Below are 15,375 nucleotides of genomic sequence, written 5' to 3'. Positions count from 1 at the left end.
AGTTAACTGTAATAACGGAAATTAGCATACAGTACCTATACAGCACACAAGAATTACTGCAATCACACGTGCTTGCACACGCACACTACGGTCACGCAGTTTGCACAAAAAGGTGTTGTCAGCGCTGCCCTGATGATTTTATCAGTTAGCCTATATAGTGTAGCAACTTAAAGGCTACACATGACATTTCTCACTAGCGAGGTAATAACAGCGCTGTTTAGAGACGCTGCTGCACTGTTGAGGGACGCACAGAGGTAGCCTAATTCACACAAGCTCTCTTTCTTTCTCTTTCTCCGCTTCGCGTTGTGGTCACCACCTCGGGTGTGCATTATTTTTCTAATAATTCAACGGCCCGTCATCAATTATTCCTTACTTATCATTCCAACATAATTGAACATCATGACAACTTAACATTAAACACTATCAAGTCTCCGCTTTTCTCAAATTGCTCAAAAACACATACAATAACACTTCATTTCATCATTTGATACTCTCCTCATTAAGTTCCAAGTAAAGCATCCTGGGAACTACAGTTTCAGCAAAAATAATTTTCAAGTGCTTGATTACTTGGTTAACATTCACCCTAAATAACTGAATCTAGTAGAATGGGTATTTTTATTTAAATACATTAATTGAAAGCAAAGAAATCAAGTTGAAAAGAGAAACGGTTTTGTTGCATAGATATGACTGAAGAAATGGAAAACATATACAACATAACATAACATATAAACATAACAATGGCAACCAAAAACTGTATGGTTTACTGGTTTACCACATTCTTCAAAATATCTTCCATTGTGTTCAACGGAAGAAAGAAATTCATACAGGTTCGGAACAACTTCTGGGTGAGTAAGTGATGACTGAAATGGAATATTTAGGTGAACTATCCTTTTAACTGGTTAATTCTAGACTATTCCTTTAAAGGGATAGTTCACCCAAAAATGAAAATTCTGTCATTAATTGCTCACCCTCATGTCGTTCCAAATCTGTAAGACCTTCCTTCGTCTTCGGAACAGAAATTAAGATATTTTTGATGAAATCCGAGAGCTTTCTGACCCTGCATAGACGGCAAGGGTACTACCACGGTCAAGGCACAGAAAGGTACCAAGAACATTGACAAAGTCCATGTGACATCAGTGGTTCAACCGTAATTGAAGCTACGAGAAAACAATTCTTCTCCTCTTTGTTATCTTAGAGTCATTTTGGCAAGTACCACGAAGCATGAGTAGAAGAAGAATTGTTGAATAAAGTAATTTTTTGGGGGTTTTTTTGCGCAACAAAAAGTATTCCCATAGCTTTATAAAATTACGGTTGAACCACTGATGTCACATGGACTATTTTGTCGATGTTCTTGGTACCTTTTTGGACCTTGAACGTGGTAGGACCCTTGCTGTCTATGGAGGGTCAGAAAGCTCTCGTATTTCATCAAAAACATCTTAATTTGAGTTCCAAAGACGAACAAGGGTCTTATGGGTTTGGAACGACATGAGGGTATTATTGACAGAATTTGCATTTTTTTAAGCTTCAGTTTTTTGTCGACATCTGTTTCAGTGCTGAATCGGTCTTTATGCGTAAAATGATGCATCTGAAGTGGCATATATATATGAAAAACATGCATTTGGACACTTTTCAATGCTGCACCAATGCAGCATACATTTCTCATGTTAAAACACGATTATCCATCTTTCTCTTCTCATCTGTCTGTTTTTCTTTTGGCCTTTGCTCTGTTTTGAAGAGGATCCATTCTCCAGCTCAGCTTTATCGTGCTGGTGTTGTTCGACTCCATCTATCTCCTAATTGACTTCACAGACTTTCTCAACCGTAGAGTCTTTAATGTCAGAATAATGCTGGTTAATTTACGGTTCCTGAGATCTGCCAGGGAGAGAATCAACGTCTCTAAGGGGTGTAAACTCAATTCAGAGCAGATGTACATGTCAGTGACCTGCGGACTAAGTTTTTCCTTTCCACCCTTGTGAACACAGACCAGGTTCTCCAAAGCAGATTTATGGTACCTTGTCCATCGCTGCTAAGTGTGCAGATTTATATCAGCTGCATTTTGATTATGCAAGAGCTATGATTTTAATCCTTAGCTCTGCATTCTTGGGTGTTTCTTGAACTGTGCACATTTTTGTCCATGTGGACTCTCTGAAAACAGAGTTTCACATTCTCTCTAGTTGTCCAAAAGTGTGTATACATGCATCACAGGAGAATTCTGTCAGTTATATTTTTTTATAATTTTTATCACATCTCAAATTATGTGTTTGATTGTGTTTTAAAGTAGAAATGATGGAAATGGAAATTGCATTTTAAAAATGTTTTTGGAATACGATGGCTGGATAATTTCTTAGCTAAGATGTTATGTATCCCAATTACAATTAAATAATATTTACACACATTTTGCATCATCACAGTTTGGAAATTATGCATAATAATAATATTCTGCTTACTAGTTCTACTACTGTACAACTATTCTACTACTACCTTGATTTTTTATTTGTTTCTTTGTATTTCATCACTTGCACTACACTGTTTTCTCTTTGTTAAACAAGTACACTAAATTAATTAGGGCCAAACTTGTCAACGTGTTGATTTTTGTGCCACATAACTTGTTTGGTGATATTGTTTCCCCCCCCATTTGTTTAATTGGATAATGCGAAATGCAAGTTGTCGCGTGACAATTTAAAACATTGTAAATTGCCTCTTTGCCTTGTTGAAATGCCCGTGGGAACTTCAAACTGCTGTTTTTTTTTACATTTACATTTTCACTCAGCTTAGTCAATTCATATTGACATGGTTTGTTACCATTTTTATGTATTGAATATTTTTATGATGGATTTTCATGTTTTTAAATTGCTAAATTGTAGCACAAGGATAAACGTTTCCAAGAAAGTTTTAATTTGTCACTTCTACTTTTTTCAAAAAAAGTGGAAATGTTTGTTTTAATAAAAATCAACCTCGAAGATTTAAAAGTGCCTGTAGCACCCTCATACTTTATTGCTTAAATGTCTTCAAAGTGACATATAAAGCTAAATGCCCAGGGTTGGATCCCTCTCAAGAGTGTAATGGTACAAAATGAGCAAGACTTTGAAACAAAAATGAAATGTATTCAAAATTGCACATTGAGTCACGTCCGGCACAACCATATGGTCTCAGGGCTCATGTAACATGCTGTATTTAAAGTAACAAGACAATGTGTCAGGCATTATTAATCAATTTCCTGCACTGGTATCCTACAAGTTTGAGCTTTAATCCCATGATGCATTCTTCTGAATGTGCAATCCCATGGAGATGCATGGCATATGTGTTAGAATTTGTGTGGGGGGTAAAAAACGGATGAAGGAAATGAGGCGGGAGGGATGGATTAAGGGACGTATGGGAGGTCTCACCCTTGCGTTATGTCCCAGAAAAGCAACACATCTTCTTAATTGAGGTTTTTTATTCCCACATGATATTAGGAGAAGTCCAAAAAAACATAAGATCTCCATTCTAGATAAGCATTTCAGCAGCTTTTCGTCAGCAAAGTGGCCACAATTTATTTCTTGGTGTTTTTTTGTGAGTCTGTGCGTGTGAGAAAGAGTCTGATTGTGTGTTAAAAAGGGAAGAAGTAGAGCAGGATTCCACGAGAACTGAATGTGTAAGACAGTGCTTTGCTCGCGTGTGTACGAATATGTCGGTGTGTTAGTGTTTAGGGTCTTGGAGCATTGCTTCATCGTGTTGATTTACAGTTGGGCCTTGTGTGTTATCTGTTTTAAATCACAGCTTGAGCCATGAGCTGGCCAATCTCCAGCCCACCATTCTCAAATTCAGCCCATTATACTGGGTGGAACCTGTTGGAACGGGGAAAGAGATAGAGAAGGGAAAAAAGAAAGAGAAATGAGGGTGCCGATGGGGTGGTGGTATTGTTTTTTCTTAGCTTTTATGTGCTTTTTGTCGTAATTCTCACATTGACGTCATTCTGGCTCACACCTCTAGTTTTATACCATGTTAAGTATGCATTTTTCTCTGGATGCTGATTTGTGTAATGCAAAATGCAAGTTGGCATGTGAGGTTTTAAAAATTCAATGTCGGTTGCCTTCTTTGCCAGTCAGCCTTGTTGAAATGGCTGACAGGAACTCCGAACTGCTGGTTTTCATTTACATTCTCTCTTCGTGAATTAAAGGGTTGCGTCAACGGCACACTGCAGCGCTTAGAGGAACTGCCTATTTACATTTCTCACCATTTTCTGGGATAATATTTACCAGTTTTATGGCCCGAACACTAAGTTAAATCAGTTGTTGCTTGTTCTGGGTTGTCAGAAATTGTGGAGAACAGCCGGCTGCTTTTGGAAACTTCATTCAGGACAGCAAACACAAACAGGAAGCAGAATCTGCGCACAGATGAGGATGTTCGCTGCAACTGCTCTGTTCTAGGGCTGCAACTAACGATTATTTTAATAATCGATTAATCTGTCGATTATTTTTTCGATTAATCGATGAATCGGATAAAAAACGAAAAAGCAAGAAAAGCATTCATTTCCAACCCTTTATTCAAAAACAGAACTAAAACCTTTAGAAAGTGCACAAACATTTTGCTCCTTGAACATCCCTGAGCTGTTATAATAATAATAATAAAATAAAATAAAAATGGACTTACACAAAAAACATACACATGTATGCTTTACATCTGCCAAATATATATACTTTTTTTTTTAAATAAAGTGCCACCTGAGCTGCCAGAACAATAAATAATTTATAAAAAATAAACAATACGGACACAACGAATCGATTATGAAATTCGTTGCCAACTCTTTTAGTAATCGATTTTATCGATTTAATCGATTCGTTGTTGCAGCCCAACTCTGTTCCTCTCCTCTTCTCTTGTTATCACTCTGTACTGGCTTCTGTGAAGAAGAATTTGACTTTTTGTCCATGTCTGTCAACTTGAAAGTCATTTATAATGCTGTGATCTACATATAAAAATGACAAAACTTGCTTTTAACAGATGTTTAAAATACACACACTTTCTCTTTTGGGGAAAGTACCCCACTGTTTTATCATCGATCAGGTGAAAATCATATGTCAGATCACTTAGAAAAGCAATAGCTCATCTATATTATTTTATTTATTGTTTTTGTTTTTTATTAAAATAGTTTGAACCATTCACAAGCTTGGGGTCAGTACGTTTTTTTTATATTTTTGAAAGATGTCTCTTATGCTCACCAAGTCTGCATTTATTTGATTAAAAATACAGTAAAAACAGCAATATTGTAAAATATTAGTACAATTTTAAGCAGCCATTATTCCTGTCTTTAGTATTACATGACCCTACGGAAATCATTATAATATGCAATGCTGATTTGGTGCATAAGAAACATTTTTTATTATTATAACTCTTAAAGTGCCCCTATTATGCCTTTTCGAATATTACCTTTCATGCAGTGTGTCATGTAGCTGTATATGAACATAAACTATCTGCAAAGTTGTGAAGCCGACAGTGCACAATAAATAAAGTTATTGTCTATCAAAAAAAAAAAGAGTCGGCTCGCAATCGCCTAAACGAGTCGTCAGGAATTCGAATCTTGTTCTGTTACGGCTTTACGTCATGAAGTAATACATTTGCATAATGTCCGCCCACATTCTACGTTGCCAACTTGCCCGCCCACAAACAGTAACATTTCCTTGTGGTTCCTTCATCATGTCGAGAAGACGCTGTATTCTACGCTGTGAGAGTAAACTTGTTTTATCACATCTTATAATTACCACAAACTTGTTAATACTTGACACTTACCACTGAGAAACGTCCTGCTCCAGTTGTTCTTGCGAATCAGTCTCTTGTCGATCAGCCAGTTCAACCGTTTCATGAGACTCCGGCTCGAAGTGGTAAGGTACAATCGATACCATCTTTTCTATGTATTGACAAGTCTCTGCTGTCATTCCGTCATGGCAATGGGCGTTTCGTTTCCGACACGCACTGTACGCGGTAGACCAATCCAGAACCAATCTCTCTACGGCTCTGGACCGATCACAAAGGACTGCGCCATCTGACCAATCACAGCAGTGAGGGCTCACAGAAAGGAGGGGTTTAGAGAGACTGATTCTTTGAACTGCTTTGCACGAGTCATTTACGAAGAATTTAGAAATAAGGTCTATCTATTTTTTGAGAAAACTAATGTGTTTTTTGACCTTGCATGCATGTAAACCTGTATTGGGAGACTCATAAAACAATATTAGCAACCTTAAAAATGGCATAATAGGGGCACTTTAAAAAATGGTTGTGCTGCATAATATTTTTGTGGAAACCAACATTTTTTCAGGATTTTTTGATGATTCGAAAGTTTTAAAAAAACGGTGTTTATTAAAAATATGAGTCTTTACTGTCAATGTAATGTGTCCTTCCTGGGAAAAAAAAGAAAAAGAAAACGCCTGATAACGCCATGGAGCTCACATCTCCCAAAACGTCGAAGCAAATTTTCAAATAGATGTTATCTTTATTAATAAACCGCATATTTGAAGTCTAACCAAGTACATTCTCGCCTAAAAAAATCTCTTAAAACTACATTCTGTGGCACAAAAACACTATTATTTATAAAATTATAGTAGATTTGGGCATCCGCATGACACTTGCACTCCTCTCAGCCAATCTAATTCGAGGACTCGAAAGGTATAAGTTGTATAAATATATATATAGTTTTTATTAATACTTTTTTCAGCAAGGACACAATAAATTGTATTAATAAATAGATATTTAACATAAATGTAATAATTTATTAATTTATCCATTTTAGTTCATTTTTAAAAAAAATTTTATTTTATCATTTATTTCATAATATTTTCAATAGTAAGAATAGAAATCTGCCCACAGCTGAGCAATGACCATGTGTCTTTTTCCATCCCTATATAGCACAAAAAGGAATTCTTCACCTCTCCCCGGATGTGTATCAAGAAATGGAAGCGAGCCGGAATAAGGGAGTCCCCGGTGCCCCTGGAAACTACCTGACACCCAAAGACATTGGCCAAGGATCCACAGGGCCATTCTACACCCCGTCGGTGGGCAACACTGCAACCATCGCAAGAGAGCTGCTGCTGAGCGGGACTTCGCCTACCGCTGAGGCCCTGATCCTGAAGGGAAAAGCACCTGCTTTGGCCTGTGGCTCCATCCAGCCTTCCCAGCAGCTGGAGTACTTAGCCCACATTCAAGGCTTCCAGGTATGGAATAAATGAAGTGATTTTACAGATCTGTTTATCTCTCGTGCTCGCTCTCCACTGCTAGCTCTACCCAGAGAACCAGACCTCAAATTTCATAACATCTCTCGCGGAGCCTAAAATGTATCTTCTTGGCTTGCACTGTTCGTCCATCTGGACGAGACCACGGAAATGTGGAGGTGCCTGCTTCTGTCATTGATGTTCCTACAGGCCAAGGAAATAATTTATCACAGTTACATTTCCTTTTTTCCTGTCTGTGTACCATTGCAGACCAAGGATAACAACCTGTCTTTAGCTGATTTGTCTTCCACGGCTCTGTTTTTCCTAGAGCTGCATTATAATTATTATAATTGTTATATTATAATAATTATTATAATTAACTGCAAATTATAATTTGTTTGTTTATTTTTGTTTGTGGAACAGCTGCACTTTACATGTAGGCTACCAAGCAATAAGAATGGCCTGCCGTCCCATTGTGAGAATGTTTTACGCCAGTTTACTGGATCAGCACTATATTATGTTTTTGATCATGCACATGCATTTTTATGCCTTGCAAAAAAATAAATACACTACACTTCAAAAGTTTAAGTTTAAGCTTTTGAAGTCTCTTAGTTTGACCAAGGCTGCATTTATTTAACTAAAAATACAAAAAAAGTAATATTGTAAAATATTATTTGTACATTTAAAATAACTTATTTTTTTTGTATTTCATTCTGATATGCTGATTTGGTGCTCAAGAAACATTTCTTATAATTAATGTTGAAAACAGTTGTGCTGCTTAATATTATTGTGGAAACTGTGATACTTCGGGATTCTTTGAAATAGAAACCTTTTGAAACATTATAAAAGTACTTACTTTCAATTTTTGCATCATTGGTAAATAAAAGTATTAATTTCTCCCCAAAAAATGAAAAATCGGACTGACCCCAAACTTTTAAACAGTAGTGTATTTATGTGTTATACAAAATATAGGCTAACAATAAAACTGTGTGTATGTATGGTATTTAGTATGCAGCAGTAATGGAATTTATACACTAAATTTATACAATTTAATGTGACTTTTTTTATTAAATTGCTGCTAAAACGTTGTAAATGGAAACAGGAGTTAAACAAAATGGAATGCTGTAATTGGCACTTTTATTATTCATAATCTCAGTTATTATTAATATTAATCATTTCTGATTAGTTGTACCTTCCCTGATCCCCAATGTGTGTGTCCTCAATCTCTACAACAGTTTAAAGAAAACCAAGCCAGTGACTGAAAAGCACACTCCAGTACCTCACCCTGAGCCGGCCCACTTAATTTAGCAGCAGGTGCTTTTCATATTGGACAGTAAAAACATTTTATCTTAACCTGCTGAGGTTGCCTTTGAAAAAGCCTTTGTTTTTGCTCAGAGCTTTCCTGTAGTCTGAAACCCGATGAGGAAGAGTGAGGCAGCCAAAGGTAAACACGGGGGGAAAACAGCAGGTTTCACTTAAAGGGCCAGCTGTGAGGGATGAGCCGACCTGCCTGTGTGAATCACTCCACATTCAAACCCCTTTCCCCCTCGAATACCCTGATAAGTATCCCGCCTGGCTTGATCCCCCCCCCATTCCTTGGTGTCTTCTATCAGGAGGATTTGAGTGTATAATGGAGGAAGGCAGGAAATACGCGTTTCATTGAGATGATGCGCCGAACAATGTGGGCTGGTAATGAAAACCTGAATGTACCAAAAGCAAAACAAAACCACTGAGCTGCTGCTTTAGCACTGAATTCCAGACTTTCATGTTTGTTGGCAGATGCTCTTGTGCAAAATAGTGTGCACTTATTGGCAAACACCTTTCTGTTTCTAATCAGAGCAGCAGACATGCTATCCACAGTGCCAAAGGACATGTTTAAATCAGCCCAGGTTTGTGATTCAATTTGGACCTGACGGAGCTGTTATGAAAGCCCCTATGAGGCCCTTTCCGTTGGCATTGGAGCAACAGAAACACCTGAAATGGTTTGGGAAAGCCACAACAAGAACCGATGTTCAATCAGTTTCCTAAAGCAGTTGTTCTACACTGCAGATGTGGTATTCATTGTCGTGTGGTTATTCATGCGTCTGTTTCCTCTAAATCCTGATTCTGATCTCGAAACTCTTTATGGAGAAGTTAATAGATGCCTTGTAAAAATAAAGACCTAGCACGGGCTCTATTTGGCATTGACTTTCAGTTGAGATTGGTTCATTCAGGTCTTTCGCTCTTGTTGGGCCCCAACTAGACACATGGGGCCTCTGAGACGAAAGAGATTTGATTGATGGAATTTGGCCAGAGGTTGAAAATTAGATAGGGCATCAGTATATTGGCATTTTGGAAGCAGTGCTGGTGCAGAATTGGGTTGGAGAAAATAGTTTGTTTGCTGTTAATTTCCCTGTCGTCTCAGGCCACATGTGATGGAAGTAGGGCAGAAATAATGGAGTCGTTGGAGTAATGCATAACATATGCTCTCTCTTTCTCGTTCTCTTTATCTTTGTGGTACGAGTGAAATGCTGTTATTTTCTGTAGTTGAGCTTCACGTTTTTGTGCCCACACTTACCTTGTAAGTGGGCTCTTAGGTAGTCCGTTGTCTTCAGTCATGCAGAGATGTTCATGATCATTAGAAAAATAGTCCTGAATACCATCAGATTAGGTTTCTTTGGCCTGTAACGATAGCTGAATCCCATTTTGTGCTACATATAAATTAGTCTCACATTGCCAGACTTAGATTTTTAGCATAAAGTGTCTTCCTGCTTATTCTGTACAAATTTGTTATTGGGATAATTCGTGGTCCAGCTTATTCCAGCCAAGAATCACTCATTTAGACAGGAAAAGGCCATTTAACATTTAAAGCACTCATTATGTTTAACCCAGTAAAAATCTTTGTACTCCGACTCCCAGATGTTGCATAAAACCTGCTAAGCATGGCTTGTTTGAGGAACAGACCTAAATTTAAGTCGTTATTCGCTCATAATCTTCCCCTTCAGTTAGCTGTTAGTGGTTGTGGTCACATTGAGTAACTGACTTGAACTCGAGTTCAAGATGAATATAATGTGAGAACAAATCATTCCACTTTATTGAACTGGATCAGTTGATTCATTGAAAAATCCAACTTAAAAGAACAATTAATTCATTTCAGGGATATAAGCATTTTTCCTTAACTACAAACCAACGTTTGGTCCCAAACTAGCTAGCCACTACTGAGTGAGAACTTAATTTAGGCAACAATTGAAACCCTGTTACCCATTTTGGCATATATTATTTATTTATTCATTTTTGTCTATTAAAAAATACTTTTAGAAAAAAGTACTTAAGCACTTTTTTTTAAAAAAAATTCTAAAGCTTATTTTATTTTATTTTATTTTAAAAGAAATCACAAAAATAAGAATTTCAAAATGTATTTTGACATGTGCCAGTAACAAAAGAAAACAAACGAAACGAATGAAAAGATGCTTTAAGCTTGAAAGCATGAGACACCTTTCATTGCATGGAAATTGCATGGAAAAGACCAGCCAGCACATTCTTCAGAATTTCTTCTTTTATGTTTCATATAAGAAAGAAAGCCATATGGGTTTAATGATGAGAGATGACAGAATTTTTGGGTGAACTGATGCTTTTTCTAAAGTGCACAGCCGAAGCCGCATTAAAACACAGAACAATAGTTTTCCTGTTGACTGATCTGACATCTGACAGATTATTTAGTAACCTTCAGTGATCTGGTTAAACTCTTGGGCCTCTCTTGGTCAGCTGGGTGACTTGTTTGGCGCAAGTAGCATCAGCTTTAGACTAACCCAGAGATGGATCTTTCCCCAAATCCCCCTTTGGTCAAGCAACCGGAGCCCTGCCAGCTAACGTTCACTCCCCAGGCTGGGGACACAGAGATTCAGAGAGGACGAAAGGGAGAGAAGAGGTGGAGCAGTGAAGCCAATCTCTGTGGGAACGTTGCTCTTCGCCGCATGTCAGGTGCACATCATAAAGGGCCTTTTGTGCTGAGCCTGTGAACTGCAAAGCAGTCTGGGAGAGCGGAGAGCAGTAGGTAGAGCTCATGTTAGGGATGAGTCCTGAGCATTTTATGAACCCCATTCATCCTATCACTTCATATGAGACTGAGTGAAACATACTGTACCATAGTCTTCCACCCTGCTTGTATACTTCAGAGCTTATGACCTTCTCAATGTAAATAATATAAATTATGTTTTCAACTTTTACTATTGCTGTGTTGACTTCATTACCAAAGTTACTGTTGGAAAATAATATAATACATATATTTTATATAATCTTGGAATTGCTCAGTTTATTATCACTTTAAATTAAGTTTTTCAATGACTACAAACAAACTTTTGTTCCCAAACTAACTGACTGAAATTTTTATTTTATTTTGTCTTGTCTTGTCTTGTCTTGTCTTGTCTTGTCTTGTCTTGTCTGGTCTGGTCTGGTCTTGTCTTGTCTTGTCTTGTTTTGTTCTGTTTTGTTTTGGACTCCCTGTATGGTTTTGTTTGGTCTATTAATTTTTTAGCATTTAAAATAGAAAGTAAGAATTTAAAAATAGGAAGCAACTAAACATTTGTAAAAGTATTTTTAGGAAATAAAATACATAAATAAGGATATCAGTATTTACTTTGATGTTTCACTTTTTTGTATACTTTTTAGTAACTACATTTGTTTAAATATAGTAACCTTAGTAACTTAATTTAGGTCACATTTCCCATTCTGGCATAGACGTTTGTTTTGATTTGATTTGTTTTGTTGTAATTGTTGTGCATCTCTTTTTATTGATGCTGTTCAATCCAAGTATTGCTGTGTTGACTTCATTACCAAAGTTACTGTTGGAAAATAATATAATACATATATTTTATATAATCTTGGAATTGCTCAGTTTATTATCACTTTAAATTAAGTTTTTCAATGACTACAAACAAACTTTTGTTCCCAAACTAACTGACTGAAATTTTTATTTTATTTTGTCTTGTCTTGTCTTGTCTTGTCTTGTCTTGTCTTGTCTTGTCTTGTCTTGTCTGGTCTGGTCTGGTCTTGTCTTGTCTTGTCTTGTTTTGTTCTGTTTTGTTTTGGACTCCCTGTATGGTTTTGTTTGGTCTATTAATTTTTTAGCATTTAAAATAGAAAGTAAGAATTTAAAAATAGGAAGCAACTAAACATTTGTAAAAGTATTTTTAGGAAATAAAATACATAAATAAGGATATCAGTATTTACTTTGATGTTTCACTTTTTTGTATACTTTTTAGTAACTACATTTGTTTAAATATAGTAACCTTAGTAACTTAATTTAGGTCCTCATAAAACATCTGGCATAGACGTTTGTTTTGATTTGATTTGTTTTGTTGTAATTGTTGTGCATCTCTTTTTATTGATGCTGTTCAATCCAAGAGATACAAAAATGAAAAAGACGTTTTTGTAATTTAAGTAATTAAATTTTTTTTTGAAAAGAAATAACACAAATCTGGATTTCAGTGTTTATTTGGACATTTCCCACTTTTAGTAATAAGATTGCTTTAATTGTTAATTTTTTTAAACATTTTTATGAGGTATGTAAAAATGAATAGAAAATAACACTTATTGTATCAATTTTAGCTGCCAATCAAGATTTTCTGAATGTTTTGTTTTTGAGTTTTAGACCATATTCTCTGAGACCCTCACCTTATCCCTCTTTTTTCATGCCCGTTTCAGTTTTCGCTCTGCCTTTATTTAATCATACTCTTTCTGTTTCCTCCCACCCTCTGAGCCCCTCTGCTCACTGCCCGTCTGTTTCTCTTTCTGTTTGTCTGTCTCTCACATGGTTTCTAACCTTGGCTAGAAATACCAGCAAACCTAGATTCAGATCACAGGCTCTCAGTTATTTCTTCAAATAACGCCCATTGATGTTTTCTGACCTTCAAGTGAATCGTGGCTGCATTTTGAGATGAATGGAGATGAGCTGATAAAAGAACTCGTGCTTGGATTTCTCATCCCGCCAGCGCTGGGCAGACATGCATCTCTCTGTGAGGTGCTGCTTTGATCACGGGCGGCAGCGTTCAGCATCTATATGCCAACTGCTCTGCAGTCATGCCATAAATCACTTCATAAATCGCTTCATATGCAGGTGATGGAAGTGCCTGTGATGCATCCGTTTCATCCTTTATATCAGTGATTTAAAGGATTTTTAGCAATTTATTAATTTTATATATAGTAATTAATATATTAATATCTGTAGATTCAATATACACAGTGCCTTGTGAAAGTATTCATACCCCTTGGAGTTTTTTTTTCATGTTGCTGCTTTGTTAAACTGCTTTAAATTACTTTTTTCACAACAATCTACACTTCATGCACCATAATTACAAACCAAAAAACAGGTTTGTGACAACTTTGCAAATTTATTAAAAAGGAAAAATTTAAATAAGTACTTATAATAAATTAATAAATATTCATACCCTTAACTCGGTACTTAGTTGAAGCACCTTTACAGCCTCAAGTCTTTTTAAGTATGATGTGGCAAACTTTGCACATCTGCATAAAAATCAAGCACATTTCATCTCTGCTAGATATTTCACAGTCTATTTTATGAAAAGTGGAAGCATTTAGGAGCAGCAGCAACTAAGCCACGAAGCGGAAGACCACAAAGTCATGGAGTGAAGTCTCAGAGTTCTGAAGCTGAAAGTCTCCAATGCTCTGCTGATTCCATAGCTAAAGAGTTATAAACTTCCATAGCCATTAATATCAACACAAAAATCGTGTGGCGGGAGATTCATGGAATGGGTTTTCATGGCCGAGCAGCTGCGTGCAAGCTTCATATCAACAAGTAAAATGCCAAGCTTCAGATGTAGGGGTGTAAAGCATGCTGCCACTGGACTCTGGAGCAGTGGGAATCTGTTCTGTGGAGTAACGAATCACGCTTCTCTGTTTGGCAGTCTGATGGGTGAGACTAGGTTTGGTGGATGCCAGAAGAACATTACCTGTCTGACTGCATTGTGCCAACTGTACAGTTTGGTGGAGGAGGGATAATGGTATAGGGGCTGTTTTTTCATGGATTGGGTTAAGCCCCTTACTTCCTGTGAAGGGAAATCTTAATGCTTCAGCATACCAAGAAATTCTGAACAATGCTCTGCTACCAAGTTTGTGGGAACAGCTTTGGAAAGTCCCTTTTATATTCCAATATGACTGTCCCAGTGCTCAAAGCATGGTGCATGAAGACACTGGTTGGATGAGTTTGGTGTGGAAGAACTTGACTGGTCTGTATACTGGATGGGCAAAAAATCCAAAACTCAGTTCCTGTTGATGTTATGGTCCCAATACTTTTGTGCATTATATAAATGTTTATCTGCCATAACATGGTAATATTAATGGTCAGAATTTTAATATCTCTAATACTTTCTCAATAATTACAAAGCTAAGCCCATACCTGAAGTTATACATGGAAAAACTGGCATTGAAGCCAGTATTATGACTGACCATTCATACATTTTAATCACACTTTACTTTCCGTGCTGCCCACCTGCAGCATCTCTATAACCTGTAACCCACCATCTTGCCCTTAATGGCAAAGCACTGACTGATGATATGAAAGTGATTAAATTTGATGCGAGAACATCTGGAGTTGTATAACTCAGCAGTAGCATCAGGTTCATAATTTCAATTACAGAAGTGGATTGATGTGGGCTTTTGAAGGTGACTCGATCCTTTAATGGTGAACGATATGATTCAGAAGACGTTTTTGGCACTGGTATGCCTTAGACTTGCAATCCGACACAAAAATCTGTGAAGAATTTTTTGGATGACTTATGAGGCAATTAAACATATATTTATGTTAGAACCTTAAAATCCGGCATATATCAAATTTGTTGATGTGCAGTGTCTGCTTTAGTGGTAAAGGGAGCCATATTTGGTTAGGAAATTGAAGCATTATCTAACAGGCTTCAGACGCTATAGATAGGCTGTGAATATATTTGCTAAATTATTTGTCTACGCTCTTAATAATAAAGATTCTTTATTGGCATCTGTGGTTTCTTTTAACATCTATGAAACATTTCAAATGCACAAAAGTTTCTTTATACTGGATTATTGTTCTTTAGGCTGGTTCTTTAAAGAACTGTTCACTGCCAGGTTCTTACGGTGGCCCAGTAGTGCACAACACAATAAAATCTCAACAACACAATGAAATTAGCACAACACAACAGAAACAAGCAGCAACACAACAGAAACA

General features: G+C 36.8%; 1 pseudogene; it reads left to right on the top strand.

The window, feature by feature from the left end:
• The window catches only part of LOC107589935 (double-stranded RNA-binding protein Staufen homolog 2-like), a 138,273-nt pseudogene that overhangs the window by 68,185 nt on the left and 54,713 nt on the right, over window positions 1-15,375 (top strand).

This window comes from Sinocyclocheilus grahami, unplaced genomic scaffold (assembly GCF_001515645.1).
Source record: "Sinocyclocheilus grahami isolate Dianchi unplaced genomic scaffold, SAMN03320097.WGS_v1.1 scaffold122.1, whole genome shotgun sequence".
Classification (NCBI taxonomy): Eukaryota; Metazoa; Chordata; class Actinopteri; order Cypriniformes; family Cyprinidae; genus Sinocyclocheilus; species Sinocyclocheilus grahami.
Note: the sequence above shows the minus strand (reverse complement) of the source record. Positions and strands in the feature narration are given on the sequence as shown.